The sequence below is a fragment of the Arachis hypogaea genome, chromosome 9, assembly GCF_003086295.3.
Source record: "Arachis hypogaea cultivar Tifrunner chromosome 9, arahy.Tifrunner.gnm2.J5K5, whole genome shotgun sequence".
Lineage (NCBI taxonomy): Eukaryota > Viridiplantae > Streptophyta > Magnoliopsida > Fabales > Fabaceae > Arachis > Arachis hypogaea.
The window spans coordinates 15,062,642-15,069,253 of NC_092044.1; the positions used below are offsets into that span (position 1 = coordinate 15,062,642).

At 30.6% G+C, this 6,612-nt stretch overlaps 1 pseudogene; it reads left to right on the forward strand.

The window, feature by feature from the left end:
• Positions 1–2,445: 2,445 nt before the first annotated feature.
• On the forward strand, positions 2,446–3,429 carry LOC112708924 (dimethylnonatriene synthase-like; annotated as a pseudogene).
• The last annotated feature ends 3,183 nt before the right edge of the window (positions 3,430–6,612 follow it).

Sequence of the window (6,612 nt, forward strand, 5' to 3'; positions counted from 1 at the left end):
TAGATTCATATCTAAATCCATTAGATGTTGAAGCTCACTCCATGGTTGGCTCCAATTCGAGTGAATGTTCGCACCAGAAGCAGCTGCTTTATCCATACAATCTGCAACACTATTTTGCATTCCGCTGAATTAAAAGAATAGAGACTCTCCAATTTCAATTCATAACCTCCTGTATATGATTTGCCAAATTCCATTCCAGAATATCTTTACCAAGCATTCTTTGGTTTACTAAGAAAAGAGCTTATAAACAGTCTGTTTCACAAATAACCTCACGAAATCTATTCTCCCAAGCAAGAAATAAATATCTCCAAATTGCATACAATTCAGCAAAAAGAATACTGCACACTTCGACTTTCCCAATGCAACCTTTCAACCAACATCCATCAGGATTGCGAATTATACAACCAAAACCAGCATAGCCAAAAGGAGCAAAACAACTAGCATTACAATTCAATTTAACAGAATGAAGTGGAGGTGGAATCCAATGCAAACAAAGCGAAGGAGGAGACGAAGATTGATGCATAGCAAAAATAGTGTGAAACTCCCTTACTAAACTACGAATCAAAGTCACCACTTTACTAGCACTCCAAGAATCATCTATATTAAATAAGTCATAATTTCTGCTTCTCCAAATCCACCAGATGGTCGAAAAGAAAAGAAAAACATCTCTACTCCTTGCACCTCTGTAGAGCCAATTACATAAATCTGAGTTATCTGAATACAGGCCTAAAAGGTTCCAGACATCTTTGGCACTAGGGCACTCCCGAAGACAATGAAGAATGGATTCAAAACCATTCTGACACCGATGACAGGTGCTAGATAAAGCTAAGCCACGACCCAAACTAAACTCTGCTGTAGGAATAGCATTATGAAGACTGAGCCAAATCAAGAACTTGTACTTCTCAGGAATATGCAGTCGTCATACCCACAACCAATTATCATGCTCATTCCAGTCAAACTTTCTTTTGGCTAGCCAACTATACCCACTCCTAACTGAGTAGAGTCTAGAAGATGCCACACCCCACGACCAACCTGAACTCTCTCCAGCATTCAAATCCGGATTATAAGCATTCAAACGCTATTTGACATCTTCTAGAATGATAGAGAAAATATCATGGAGATTCCATTGACCATCTTTCCAAACGTCTCTAATAGTTAAATCAGAGTCAGATATATGTACAAAAAGGACATCCTGAGTAATTGGACCCTCAATACTCCAATTGTCAAACCAAAAAGATTGATCAAGTGACCTAACGCACCAAGAGAAGGCATCCTTAAGAGCACCAAAAGCCTTTGAGATACTCTTCCAAATATGAGAAGCATTGCAAGGGACAGGATCATCTAAAACTCTCTCATTTCTCAGATACTTCGTCCTCAATAATGCAACCCAAGGCTTGTCCTGACAATAGAAAAGTTGCCAAACTAATTTATCAAGTAAAGATATATTAACACACCAAATTTCTTTGAAGTGATCACAGTCCTCCAATTAACAAGAAAAGAAAAAAGACCTCTACCATCAACTTGACCCTTCTAAAATCATATTCTTATTTGGTTTACTTTATTTAAGTCTTTTTTTAATTATTTTTTCGTTTTTACATAAAACTAAATTGCATTAGTTAGTGAAATGGAGACAGTACAGCAGAAACATGTCCAAAGTGGACCCAGTGAATCCGTAAACGCTTAGCCTTATACAATATACAACATGTTCATTTTTCTAATATTTTTAATTAAAAAATCATCAAATATACAAAAACTTTTAAAAATATATTTATATTAAAAAAACGTATATATTCAAATAGATTTCCAAACAATTTCACGTCGAACGTTTTTATTTCCAAAAACAAATTTACTCAGATTTTTTAATTTTATAAAAATAAGAAATAAATATTTATATTAATCATATTCGTTATTTTATTTAGATAAATAAATTCTCAAAAATATGATATAAAAATTTATATATCTTATTTTGTAAAGTTAAAGAACTTCAATATAATAAAACCTTTTATAAAACGAAAATGTTCCATACAAAATTTTTTAAAAATATTTGAATATATACTTAAAAAATAAAAATATTATTCATACATTAAAATTAGTTATTAAAATTAACTATAAATATATCTGTATATAAATATATGTGTAATTTAATTTATTTTTAATATATATTCATATTTTAATATATATTTAATACAAACAATTAATTTTACTGATTAATTTTAATATATACCTAACATAATCATAAAAAAAATTAACTTAATGACATCTAATATTCACGTCGGATCTTGTGTCCCTTGGGCACACCTACTCTCTAGCAATATAAATAATTCACTCAGGGATACAACCTTTCATCCCAATTACACACAATAGAATCTAACCTGTGACGGGGATATAAAAGTCATAACCGTCAAAGCTATGCCTATAGCATTGCAGCCCCCTGCCTGGGATTAAATTGCAGCCACATGGCTTGCAAGTTGCAATCTTTCTTGCCCTCCTTCCTACACCCGCTACATCCGCCGCCGGCGATATAAATTACCGCCAAGCTCAAAACCATGGCCCATTATCGCAAACTTCAACCTTATTGGGCCTCTCCCTCACCGGTCCCGGCATACTCTCAGCAAAAAGTATGGGGCCATCATGCACCTCCAGTTGGTTCTACCCCTATCGTCGTGGGCTCCACAGCCCAAATGGCAAAGGCCTTCCTCAAAACATACAATGTTGCAATTGCAGATCGGCCCAAACTTGCTGCAGGAAAATACACAGCTTATTACTATTCCAATATTACTTGGTCCCAGTACGGCTCATACTGGAAAGTGGAAACAACACCGCAGATTGTGCGTAACAGAATTATTCAGCGCGAAACACCTCCACTCTTATGAGAAGATAAGATCATAAGAAAGCAGGAGCTACGTGCTTTTCTGAATAAGCTGTTCAACAACGCCAACAAAACCATTGTGTTAAAGGACCATTTATCCACCTTAAGCCTCAATATCATGAGCTGCATGGTGTTCAGGAAGACGTACTTAGAGAACTTGGAGGATGCAATTGTATCGCCGGAAAAGTTCAAGAAGATGCTTGACGAATTGTTCTTGCTAAATGATGTGCTCAATATTGGGGACTTTGTCCCTTGGATTAACTTCTTGGATTTGCAGGGTTACCTAAAGAGGATGAAAATGTTGGGTAAGAAGTTCGATAGGTTTACGGAGCATGTGTTGGATGAACACATTGAGAGGAGGAAAGCGGTGAAGGATTATGTTACAAAAGACATGAAGATTATGTTGCAAAAGACATGGTTGATGTTCTTGTGCGGATTGGAGAGGATCCAACTCTTCAGTCATCATGTAGTACTTAATTACTATTTATATTTATTTATTTTATCTTAAATATAAAATTTAGAAATAGGAAACAATCAAATTGGTATAAAAAATTTTAAAACAGACATTTTTATTTTCAATGAATTATAGTCAACTAGGTGTTTTGGCAAGGCTTATATTTTTAAAGAAAATATTATTAGGTCCAAAATAAATAGAAACTCACTCAAGAGATCCAACTGGTGCACTTACCGACCTGATGAGGTCGGGTGCAACGATAGCAGTTTAACTCTACTTATGTAAATAAGTAACTAACTCTTAAGATATCAGGTAGTTATTCATTTTATTATAAATACACTGATATTTTTAGGTATATTTATGACCCAATCTACTACAAACTTATTTAAAGTTCTTATTAACTTAAGTATCGAAATTCCTTACAAGAACACAATTTGTTTCAAGTTCATAAACTACCAATATTACATAAAAAATAAAATAAAATATAACATAACACATCTTGCTTGTCACAACAAAATATAAATAATAATTGTGACAGAAATAAATAGTTAATAGCTAAAGAGCAATAAGACACTTCCTAATTGTTCTGTCTACCTTAGCAATGTCTTGGTAGTGGTGTGGTTTTTTATTTTCTGAGAATAAATGAAGATAAGAGAGAGGAGTAGTGAATCTTGTAATTCTATATGGAGTTAGGATACGATGTGTCTCTTATTACTAAGGTTAGATTTGGACTATACCAATAGAATTTGGATCTTTTAAATTTTAAATTTTTATTTTAGAGAATAAAGTGTGATCTTTTATCTTTGAATGATTTTTTTCTTATATTTTTTTTTTGTTCCATCTATAGAATAAATAGTGAAAGATTATACTTTATTCTCTAAAATAAAATTCAAAATTTAGAGGATCCAAATCCATAACAATAAACTCAACATACTGAACTTTAGTCATAGAAAACATTCGATATAGCATTGGTTCAGGTGGGTATTAGATTTTGAAAGTTAAATACAAATTAATTATTCATCGATTTTAATTGAATTTTACCCATTTGATCCGATTTTCCAAACCAAAGCGAACCAATTATGACATGGATCGTTAATAACACATATCACATTTTGAGTTGGTTATATGTAATTATGTAATAACAGGTCGATTAGTCACACGTGTCACAATATTATTTATTCATATATTAGTTTAATGTCACATATTACAAGATAATTTGTCTGTGTGTATCATATCATTTTATAAATGTATCAAATTAATCTCTATTTTTATATTAAATGACTTACTTTAGTTTCTAAAAATAAATATTATGAACTAAATCAATGCACCAATTTTTTCTCTTTTTATTTTTTTAAATTTAAAATTTTTAATATGTTTCAACGTATTAATTTTTCTTTTATTTTTTACAATATCATTTAAATACAAATATTTTTACAAATATTTTTAAATTTCTAAATTTAATCATACAATTTTTTCTTTCGTCATAATTTAACATTAGTGAATTTTGTGATATATAATTATGTTTGTTAGTTAATAGATGAATTATATGATTAATTTAAATACATATTAATTTAAATTAATCATATAATTCAAATGAAGAGATAACGAAAGAGAAAATAAAGAGAAAAAGAAATTAAAATGAAACTTTTGTAAATGTAATTTTATTTTTTTGTAATTCAAACATATTCAAATCATTGTTTAAAATTCAAATGAAATTTTAAAATTGATATTTATTTAAGAACCGATGGGGAATTACTTGACTTTGCAATACATAGCATACAACAGGGTTGTTTGTGTCCGAATGTGAATGAATGCTAGTGTCACGAAAGAGAGAGACGAAAATATTGAAGAAGGAACTAAAAATTTCGATTATTATTATTATTCATAGCACACAAAAGCTTTGGTGGATGCATGATACATCAATTGAACCCATTCTAGACCAACTTTTAGAAAACATATATTGAAGTCACAGCTATATTTTATCACTTCATATACTATTTTGATCTCAATTGAATAGCCAGCATCCAAGGTCTGTTGTCACCAAAATTTATTAATTCATTTCGCTTTGTTGTAGATAAATAAAGAAAATGGAATAAGAGTCTTTAAACAATAACGTAACTCTATGGCACCGTTTGATTGATGTTTGTGTATATCAAAAACAGAGATACCATAGAAGATGTTTTTTGTTTGCCATGTAAGACACAAAATTAAGAGTACGGTTATAGAGATATTTAAAATAGCAATTTTGTTAGGTAGATAATAATTTTTGTAAATAATGGGAACAATGAATTTTAAAATTGATTTAATAAAGTAAAAAAATACTTTACCCCCAATTACTTCTAAAATTCCTAACATTAGGATAACTATATGTATACCTAGTGAATTGAACATTCAGTCATTATTAATTGTGTATGAGTAAATCGAATCAAAAGAAATAACTATTCAAGTAAGAATTAACATAATCATCTTCGTATTTATTGAATTGCACATCCGATATATCCATTATTCACGTTGTTTAGTATTCTTATTGTCTTCCTATACTTTTTCTTATAAAAAAAATATGTATTTTGTATTTTTCTAATTAGTTGAGACACTAATTTTTAATTGAAGACACTGAAATTTTTACCATTTTATCTCTTTAATTTTTTTGTAATTTTATTCTTACCGTGGGCATCTTAAACCTATTTTTTTTTCAACCATTCTTTATTTCCTCTCTCTGTAGCCTCCATACACTTTGCTCAGTATTGTTGCCCGATTTGGGCTTCGACGGCGTCGCGCCTCCATCTTCTCTCTGCCCCCACCCTTCGGTCAACATCAATAGTGACAATGACGACTGCCATAACAACAAAGACTCTCTCTCTCTCTTTCTCTCTCTCTCTTTTTGGCGACAGGAGTAACTGCAAATCTACAGTGGAAACAACCATAGATCTCATCTCATCATAGATATGATATTTTCTCGTCGGTCTGTTCTTCTTTCACCTTTCTACATCTTTATTTTCTTTTTATCTTTTTTTACCGCTTTTTTTTATCTATTCTGTTACCTTATTTTACTTTAGATTCAATTTGTATTTATTTTAAATTTTATTTTTTAATAACAATTTTAAATTTATTTGTATTATTCAATTAGGATTATATTGAATAATTTTTGTTTATTTTATAAATATTGAATTTTATTTGTGGTGTTCTTTATTGTGGATGAGCTGATAACTCATTTTTATTTTGGTTGATAGAGATTTATGTTTATTATGCTGATTTTGAGTAATTCTGTATTTGTTTTTATGTTTATGGG